This window comes from Pteronotus mesoamericanus, unplaced genomic scaffold (assembly GCF_021234165.1).
Source record: "Pteronotus mesoamericanus isolate MK-2021 breed Mesoamerican mustached bat unplaced genomic scaffold, CSHL_Meso_final contig_56, whole genome shotgun sequence".
NCBI classification, from domain to species: Eukaryota; Metazoa; Chordata; class Mammalia; order Chiroptera; family Mormoopidae; genus Pteronotus; species Pteronotus mesoamericanus.
This window is the reverse complement of record NW_026555201.1, coordinates 438077-447760: the sequence shown is the minus strand read 5'-3', so window position 1 is coordinate 447760 and position 9684 is coordinate 438077.

Below are 9684 nucleotides of genomic sequence, written 5' to 3'. Positions count from 1 at the left end.
GATTATGACATTTAACATTTTCACCTGCTTGAGACACTATAATCCTGCTTTCTAAATTTTTCAATCTGTGCACCTCTTTTTTTTTTATTTTTTTTTTCATTACCATTTAGCCCCCTTATTCCCCACCCCGTGCACCTCGCAATGCTCTGCTGGCCATCCCCATATCAACATTCCATCTCCATTCTCTTGTCCCTCAGAAAAGCAATTTTAGGTCCTTAAGGGCCAAAAAAATTAACCAAAAAGTCTCCAACCCCAGAGATCCAACCACCATTCCTGTGGAGATGGCACTAGTTCAGGCCACAGTCATTCTTGGCCTCAGTTGGGGCTTTCTCTTGTTAACAGGGTGGCTTCTAAGCTGTTTTCCCAGCTTCCATCTGTCTGCTTTAATCCAATGTCTGCACTACAGTCAGTGATATTTTTAAATCACAAATCTGATCATGCCACTTCCCTACTGAAGTCTTTTAATATGCCTTCATCAAATACCGTGGCTTGGTCATAAGGCTAAACATGATATGACTACTGCCTCTGTTCATTTTTTCTCACAAAACACAGTCCCTCTTTAAAAGGGCTACAGTCTAGTGAGGGGATAGATGAGAATATTGGCAGCCGCAATAAGATGCACTAAGGGCCATGATTTAAGTGACTACAGGATGCTCAGTAAGCAAAGGAGAAGCCTCTGATTCCTTGTACACGAAGTGTTAGGGAGAGACTTTCAGAAGCTGTAGCTATGACTTGAAAAGCAAAAGAGGTTGAGCAGGTGAAGGACCATCAGCCTGCAGAAGATCTCAGCTGAAGTCTTCCCCAGTATACATACACCAGAGTATCTCATCTATAATGGTATAATGATGGGGATCACCTATTGGAGAAGGAATCCCAGAAACTCTACCCCATACTTCTTTCCTGAGATCCACACCTGCCTGTATATCCAACAGCCTATTGGACCTTTCTACCTAAATGTCCCCCAGTCAACTCAGTTTCAACGTGTCTAAAGCTGACTTCCTACATAAACTTATTCTGTCTAGATTCCCTGACTCTGAACTACAACACATAACCGGCCAGTTTTCTAGGCCAGAAACCTGAAAGTCTATGACCTTTGTCTCCTTCTCACATACCTGATTGTAACTGAATCCCTTTCACATTATTTCTCCCCTGGAGTACTGCATTAGTCTTCCTTAACTAGTCTCCCATTCTCCTCGGTGCTGTCAAGAGGACATTTAGAGACGCAGTTACCTATTTCATCCATTAGATTGTGAATTCTTAAGAATAGGGATTAAGCCCTTTGTTTCTGTGCCCCCCGAGTCTCAGTTTTCCCAGTAGTACAAAGTAAGTGTTCATGGATTTTGAATGAATGAATGATTGAATGAATGAATGAACGAACGAACGAATATAAAGTGAGTTTTGTGCCATTCTTGGAGTGCAGTGGCTCATTCTTTCCACCAGGGGTCAGCCTGGTCCAGCCTTTTTATCTGGCTTGATCTGTGAGAAACTAGGTTCTACTCCTAGGAGCAAAGGGATAGAGCAGAGAGTTCATCCCGGAAGGTCCTCCTCTATCAGTACTTTTTGCATTTTGGTAATAATGAGAGGAAAGCTTCAGGACTGTGTTTCTCTAGGATTTCTCCTGTGGTTCCATCTGGTCGTGAGAGCTGAAGCAAATAGTTTCTTACCTGTCATCTCTTGCATTATTTCACTTTTACAGACGGACTATCCATCTGATAAACTCATTTTCATCACTCCGACAATTTATTTGCCTCATTGCTAATGAACAAGTAATTAATTCTTAACATTTCCATGATAATAATTAGGAAGTGATAGAAATTTACTTGACAGACAAAAGGGGAGAAGACATCTAAGGTATAGGGGCAGTTTAGGTCTAGATTATGAAACAAACTGGCAGGTTTGAGGGACCACAGAAGCATGACGTTGTCAAGAGTCTCATGCTGGGGAGCTAAGGAGAGCAGTTGGAAAAGTTGAGGCTGGATTATGAAGAGTTACATATACCCTGATACGAACCTTTCAACTCTTCCAGAAAGTGGCCAGAGGTGACCCCTGCAAATGACTCGTTATTCACCCAGAAAATATGACAAAATCATGCAAATCAAGAGATTCAAATCTTCGTGTTCACTTCAAGTACGCTTGTAAAATTTCCCAGGCCTTCAAGGATGTGCGTATCAGAAAAGTCACCAAGTATCTGAAGGATGTCACGTTACAAAAGCAATGTGCACCATTCCATTGTTACAGTGGCGGAGCCAGGTGTGCCTAGGCCAAACAGTGGGGCTGGACTCAAGGTGAGTGTCCCAAAAAGAGTTTGCCACACATGCCTAAAAATTCAGAGAGTAATGCTGAATTTAAGGGCTTAGATGTAGATTCTCTGGTCATTGAGCACATCCAGGTGAAAAAAGCTCGCAGGATGCAGCACAGAGCTTACAGAGCACATGGGCCGATTATCCCATGCATGAGCTCTGCTTGCCACATTGAGGAGGATACATAGAAGAAAAAGATGTTGCAGAACAAACTGAAGAAACAAAAACTTATGACCTGAGAGTAAACTCAGAATAAAACACATATTAATAAATATAAAAGAAAAGAAAAGAAAAGAATCAGGTATTCAGGAGTTATTGAAGGGAATACAGGGAAATGACAAATTACTTTTATAAAGATAAAGCTAGAACCAACATGGACAGGGAGAAGATAATTAGTTGAGTTTTGGATAAGCTGAATTTGAGGTGTCTATGGGACATCCAGTGGAAAATGTTTTGTAGATAAATGGATATAATTGCAAGAGCACCCTAGCTGGGTAGCTCAGTCATTTAGAGCACCTTCCCAATGTGCCAAGGTTGTGGGTTTGATCCCCAGTCAGAGCACATACAAGAATCAACCAATAAATGCATGGATGGATGGAACAACAAGTTGATGTCTGTCTGTCTGTCTGTCTGTCCACTCCCCCTGCACCCTCTTTCTCTCTCTCTCTATAAAAATCAATAAATAGCCCTGACCAGTGACCAGTGTGGCTTAGTTTGTTGGGCATTGTCCCACAAAACAAAATGTCGCTGGTTTGATTCCCTGTCAGGGCACAGACCTGGGTTTTGGGTGGTCCCTGGTTAGGACACCTATGAGAGACAACAGATTGATGTTCCTCTCTCACATCAATATTTCTCTCCCCCCTCTCTCCCTTCCTCTCTCTCTCTAAAAAAATAAATATTTTTTAAATCAATAAATAAAAATTAAAAAATATATTTCAAGGGAGAGGTGGCCATAGGTGAGGTCATTCAAGGGGGGGGTATAAACTAAAGTAAGTGGGAGCCCTGGCCAGTGTGGCCCAGTTGGTTGCAGTGCATCCCATAGACCAAAAAGTCAGGGGTTCTATTTCCGGTCAGGGCACGTGCCTGAGTTGCAGGTTTGGCACCCCATCGGGTATGTATGAGAAGCAACCAATCGATGTTTCTCTCTCACATCAATTTTTCTCTCTCCTACCCCCATCTTCTTCTCTAAAAGCAATGAAAAAATATCCTTAGGTGAGGATTTAAAAATAATTTAAAAAAAAAATAAAGTGCGGGAAAAAATGGAGATGCAATCCTAGGGAATACCAGTACCTGAGATAACATTTGTAAGTGCTTAGTGCTTAGAACAGGACCTGACCTGTAGTGATCATTGGTCTGTCTGGCTTGGGGTTGTAACCATCTTCCTAAGTAAAGAAGTGGGGGAGGCAAGAACAGGACGGGCCAGTTCATTTTTACTCCATTTTTTTGGGTTACCCCATTTCTAAAATGTGGAAGCCCTGGCCCGATCCAAGTGCTAACTGCAGCCCCTAACTATGGATGGGAAAGAGATGATGCACTCAGAGACTGGTGATTGTTCTAGATTTTGCCAGGAATCAGCAGTCAGCAAAGCATAACCAGAGAAAGAGAGAGAAGGGGGCGGGACAGGAGCTAGCCAAAGGGGCTGCTAGGCTTGCTTGCGCTATGCTGGGGTCTTTGTCCTACTGAAACTGTCCACGCAATGGAGCTGGGTTACATGCTGACCTCGCATTCTGAGAATGGGGCTGCGATAGAGATTTCACACAGTAGAAACAGAGACGAATGATCGCTCAGCCTCTCAGGGCCGTATCTCTACTCAACCGCGTTGTAATTGCTAAAGAGGATGTTCAATACTTGGTAATCATAAATTATGCTTATATCTGATTAATTCATGAATCAGTTCACTTATATTTTGACTTAGGGCAGATAGCTTAACATATGTATATTGCTCGGGTATATCTCATTTAATCCTTATACAATCCTATAAAATCTGCAAGGTAGATATTTTTATGGAACTCAAACGTGAGTTATTCTTTAGATCCTGATGATATGGGCTGGCTAGGGAGTTGCTTCAGAAAGATGGTGAATCAGCCCTGGATAACTTCGGAGGTGGCTACAGTAATCACATAGCGCCCACTGTGGAGAAATGAAGCAAGACAAATAGCTCTGCCTACAGATTCCATGAGTTCTTTCCACTTGCTCCCTAGTAATATGGGTCATGCTCCCTATGGCACCTCTCTGGGACTGAGAAATGGGGCCCTTTATCAAAGGGGAAAGTAAAATTTGCATCACTAGCCCCAGGAATGTAAAGAGGTTCAAAAACTGATCATTAGTAATCAAGAAATAATACAATCAAGTGTAGAGATAGATACAACTCCAGGATGATTACCGCTATAAGCCATAAAGCCATAAAGTAACTTTGTAACTATTCCAAGTTTGTAATTTTACAAATCCTTTTTCTCTTATTTTCATAGTTCCTAGAAAAAAATAAAATAAAAATAAAAAACTTCAAAAAGGCCTGTCTGCTTACTTAAGGCCAGAGAGAGAACGGTGGAGAATCTATAGCAAAACATTTTTGCGAACCCTGAAGAGAACCCCAAATCCAAGAATGCAATAGAGTCATAGCCAAAAAAAAAAATGAACAAGCTAACAAGAAAAGAAGACCAGGATGAACTGGGGTGTGTCCTACATGATCTCAGGAATATTGGCCCCAGGAATCCCCTGCATTCCCAGGCACTTTCTGAAAGGCACTTTCTGAAAGGCACTTTCCTCTGCAGATTCCAAAGGCCCAGTTGTCTGTCAGTTCAGCATGGGTACCTTCTCATTGGTTTCCTCTGTTTCTAGTGAGGGATGGGGATGTCCTTACCTTGCTTTCTTCTCATCTTCTAGATCTTCTCTTGAGCTTTCCTCCTCATCGCTCTAGCCTCTGAGACCCAGATTCATAAAGATAACTAGCGAGTGGAAGGATGAGTCTCTGTCTTGGCTGTGAGAGCCTTTGGTTGGCAGAAGCCATTGTAAGGGATTGCCCCTCAGTGTGTCTGGGGTCCAAGGGCTAAAGAGGAAGTAAGAGCTTGGTAGGAGAGAAAAGGGCCAAGGCTGGGGAGAGTGGATGCTGAGATGTGAGAATGGCAGGAGTATAAATGTCTAAGGCTGTCTTGGAGAGGGCACTGACCGGGTATAAAGGTGGCAGATTGAGGATGAGGTGCCTCTCTACTGGCTGAAGGAAGGAGACAAGAGGTGTGCCCTGATTGAAGGAGTGGAGTTATCTCTCTGGCTGCATCTTTCTCCTGGGAAGGCACCTTAAAACACTTGCTCCTCCTCTCTCAACTCCACTCACCTAGACCTAGAAAAGCAGTCTCCACACTGGCATAGACACCCAACAGAGTCTCTGGACCAGGCTGGAAAAATGGTGACCTGGGAGATGAGACTCCTGTGGAGAAGGCAAACCACCATCTTTTCCTGGAGACTTTATCCTTCTGTTGAAACCAAGACCTTTCCTCTTTTCCACTGTTGAATCCCACTCCACCAATGGGGGCTTATTCTCTGACCACTCCCTGATTCTGTCCTTTTGTTCATCTTCCTTCCTCTCACACCAGGTGCTTGGGGACACAGGTGCAGAATGGGGAGGCTCAAGGCCTGGTCAGGAAGGTTCATCAAGAGGGAGGAAGACAGAGAAAGGACAAGAAGGAGCGGGGTGGGAGGCCAGTGGGGAGAGTGGAGCGGACACTGCCAATCCTGATCTTGCCTTCCCTTCCCCTGTCTCTGCCCCAGGACCTGCAGAGCCAGTGGCTTTGGGGAGAGGTGCTGGCTAAAGGCCTGGACACCCTGATCTTTGTAGGGGATGTCCTTAGGGCCTCATGCCCCAGTAGGAGCTCCGTACAAGGCATACTCCCTCACCGCTTGACTGGAGAGCTGGTGGTGGTGAGCCTGGCACAGATTTTTGATGAGGTCAGTGGGACCCAGACAAATCTAGCCCTAACTCTGGCACTGGTCTGTGTCCACTGGCTTGACCCTTCCCCAAGGATGTCCTTGTCTTGGCCCAGAGCACAGCAGCCATCCTGGCCTTGTCCTCTTCCACCTGGCACTGCCCCAGGTAGCTGCAGCCCAGCTGGTCCCCCTCCCTGAGTAGGGTGACACTAGGTAGGTTAATGAGGTAGATGGCTGACGAGACTTTAAGGAAGGAACAGAAGAGGGAGCATCCCTGCTCTGTATAACTTCTCATTAAGCCAACTTCAAACAGACCAATGAGGTTGGCTCAGCAACTCAGGAATCTGGGTCACTTGCCTCAGACGCTTCGCTTAAAGCTTCTTCAGTGGAGAGACCATGGGGCGGGAGGACAGTGGGAGGATGTCATGTGCCCTCCCACCCCTTGCCCTAGCATCTCTAGTCTCCTCCAGGTGAGCAGGCACAGTCATATAGACAAGGCTCTGGGCACGGTGGTTTTCTCCACCCTCCAGCCGGTACTCACCACGCTTGCTGTGACTCCCCCCCAGCGCCAGGATGCAGGGGGGCCAGGCAGCCTGGTGGTGGGTCTCTCAGTGACTGCTGGAGCAGCAGCATAGGTCAGAACCCCACCCATACCAAGCTGGGGGCTTGGGGAAGGCTGGGTTCTTCTCCTCAAGGGAGACACAGTTTTTTGTTTTTTTAAAGAAGCCAGGCTAATAGAAAACATTGAGTATGCTAATTATATGTAAATCAACACCAAAACTCAAGTGAGTTTTTGGGAGCTCATCCCTGGTTTACAAGTTTGGCATTCCATTAAGTGGAGAGGCTGGTACGAATGGCAATGGGCTGAACTTCAGTTCTCCAGGGTGTGGCTTGATGAGGAAGAAAGGAGAGAGGTTGGTAGCAATAAATAAGAAATTCTAACCATTTTCTTTGGTATCTTCAGGGGAACCAAATTAGCTGTCCTTGTCCCTCTGTCCCTTATTATAAGAGGCTGTAGGATCGGTGGTTAAGGATAGTCCCTTCCTATGACTAAAACCCTCATTAAATGGCTTCTGTTTACTAAGTGCTTTATTCTGTGTCAGACACTATATTAGGCCTTTACCTATGTTACCTTACTTGATGAGGCTCAGAGAGCTTACATTAATTTATTCAACAAATATTTATTTATTTATTACCTACTGGGTGTCCAGAATGGAGTTCGCAGTGAGGAACAATTTAGACACTTCCCTGTCCTCCTGGAATTTATATTTAATGGGGATAACTTCCCCACCTAGAAAATGGTAAAACCAAGATTTTTGTTGTTGCTGTTCTTCATGGATTTCTTATTTTTTTTAAAGATTTTATTTATTTATTTATAGACAGACAGAAAGGGAGAGAGAAAGATGGGGAGAAACATCAATGTGAGAGAGAAACACTGATTACGTGCCTCTCCTACACACCCCAACCAGGGACTGATCCAGAATCAAACTGGATACCTTTCACTTTGTAGGGTGACCCTCAGCCAACCAAGCCACGCCAGTTGGTAGTCTTAATGGATTTCAAGTGCACAGAATAGTTCTTTGTTCATGACATCCCCTTCTCCTGGGCCTATATCTGGCTCCCACTTACTTGGATTTTCTTTTTTTAGATGATCATTAATCATAATTATTAACCATTCACCCATAAGAGAAACTAGAACCTTAACAGTCACTTAGAGAAATCAACACAAAAAATACGTAAATATCCCACTCCATTCCCATGTCCCCCAACCCAATGTAAAAACTGTCCTGAATCCTGTGTTCATCAATTTTTGTTTTCTTTTTCGTGTAGTTTCATCTCATCTACAGTATTCTGAAAAGCATATTTTCTATTTTGATGTTTTTTAAACTCTATAAAGATGTTATTATGCCATATATAGTCTTCTGGAACTATTTCTTTCTTGGTATTTTATGTTAAAATTAATACCTATTATTGAGTGTCACTGTGGCGGTTCACTTATTTTGTCTGCTGAATGATTTTTCACTGTGTGAGCATACCGCTCTTTATTTATCTCTTCTCCTGTCAGTGGGCATTTGGCTCTAAACATTTCTATGCATGTTTCCTGACTGAGGTATAAAAAAGTTTCTCTTGGGTACCTAAGTGAAAAGCGAAATTCCTGGGTCAAAAAGTATGTGTTTACCTTTACAAGATGGTGCTATACTGTGTCCCAAAGTAATTACCCCAATTTACACTCCCACCAGAGATCATAACTAGTTCTGTCTGTCCCCTTGGATCCTCATCTAAACCTGAACCAAAATATCTGTTGCTAATGTCTCTGCTCTTAACTCCAGGATGTACCACGTCACTCCTGTCCAGGGGCCCTCATTCAGAAGCAACACGAACCGTGGGCGCTCCCTGGGTCCAGCAGTGATGGCTGGCACCCGGAAGCATCGCTGGGTAAGATGCAGCAAGGGTTACAGGGGCGGAAGTCAGGAGATTGACTTCTAAAACACAAGAGACTCCAAGGACCTCTGATGGGTTGCTCCTCTTTCATGAAATTGGAAGTTCCAGTCCCCTTGGGTGCCCTCTGACCTGTCCTCAGCAACCATTCCTGCATGCAGGGCGGTTAGATGGGCCCTCCGCCTTTGCTGCAAATCCTCCTGTCCATCCCCAAGCTGGATGTTGGAGGAGGGGAGGCGTCTAGGCCCTGATCTCTGTTCCTCCTCTCTCCCCACAGGTGTGCTGGATGGGACTGATCCAGGGCACCAATATTGCAGGCCTGTCCTTTCAATTTTTGTTCTCCTCTGGTGCTTCACGAGAAAAGCTTGTGGCCTTTACGACTTGCCACAGTGTGGAGAGAGCAGAGCCTACCAGTGTGTCCCCTTTTGCCTTCCCCACCATCACACAGCCCCCACTGTGAGGTTCCAAGCCTGAATGCAACTGAACCTGCTTCTGTGAGCTTTCCTTTCCCATCTTGTCCTTTTCTCTCCTTTGACCAGTCTGTTTCCACAGACACCCCCACCCCAACCTTTCCCAACAGATCAAGGTTTAGGGCTCCAGGGTCCTGGTCACAGCCACAGTACGAGGCATTAAACCCTCTCATTGCTCCATAGTCATGGATCAGTTTCTGTCCTTTCAGTGTCTCCTGTTAGGAACTTGTGAGTTAGGGAAGATGCAGTGCGAGCTGATCCTGAGATAGGACCCTTTCCCCCTCCCTAGCCCTCTAACCCTGCTCCCAGCCTATCCAGGGGAGAGAGCTTCTTCCCTCTATCTGTCTCTGTGGCTTAAAAGGTCAGGCTGAGGGCTGGGAAAGGGAGGTGTCGGCATGGATTGGGGGTAGGAAACCCAGGCTCAGAGAAAGCCAGACGCAGCAGAACTATTCTTGTCCCAGAGCTGCAGGGTCCACAGATTCCAGCCCAAAACAGCCAATGGGAGAAGGCCCTCTAATCCCAGAGGACTAAAGAATTCTCCAGTTATCCGGCAT